This window comes from Rhincodon typus, chromosome 12 (genome assembly GCF_021869965.1).
Source record: "Rhincodon typus isolate 14 chromosome 12, sRhiTyp1.1, whole genome shotgun sequence".
In the NCBI taxonomy this organism is placed as follows: Eukaryota; Metazoa; Chordata; class Chondrichthyes; order Orectolobiformes; family Rhincodontidae; genus Rhincodon; species Rhincodon typus.
In genome coordinates this window covers 65,799,716-65,800,211 of record NC_063343.1, presented here as the reverse complement: position 1 = coordinate 65,800,211, position 496 = coordinate 65,799,716, and the positions used below count along the sequence as shown (strand labels likewise).

The 496-nt window shown below is 61.7% G+C and overlaps 1 protein-coding gene across 1 annotated transcript in view; it reads left to right on the top strand.

The window, feature by feature from the left end:
• anxa6 (annexin A6) overlaps nucleotides 1-496 on the top strand; it is a 78,830-nt gene that overhangs the window by 45,808 nt on the left and 32,526 nt on the right. The window lies entirely within an intron of this gene.

Here is a 496-nt window from a genome sequence, read left to right as displayed (position 1 = left end):
ACGTGTGTGTTTGTACCTGTGACTGAATGTGTATTTAGGTCCATGAGTGTATCTGGGTATGTGTGAAATGTGAGAATGCGGAGGGAGGTGTGTGTGAGCAGGTGGGCTGGGGGTGGGAGTGGGTGGAGTGGGGGGTGCGTGAGTGCAGAGGGAGGTGTGTGTGAGTGGGTGGGGTGCGGAGGTGAGTGAGTGCAGAGGAAAGTGTGTGTGAGTGGGTGGGGTGAGGGGGTGTGTGATTGGGTGGGGTGGGGGGTGCATGAGTGCAGAGGGAGGTGTGTGTAGTGGGTGGGGTGCAGAGGGAGGTGTGTGTGAGTGGGTGGAGTGCAGAGGTGAGTGAGTGCAGAGGGAAGTGTGTGTGAGTGGGCGGGGTAGGGAGGTGAGTGAGTGCGGAGGGAGTTGTGTGTGAGAGTTTGGGGTGGGGGTGGGGGGTGAGTGCGGAGGGTGGTGTGGCAGTGGGGGAGGGGGTGTGGGGTGAGTGCGGAGGGTGGGGTGGGGG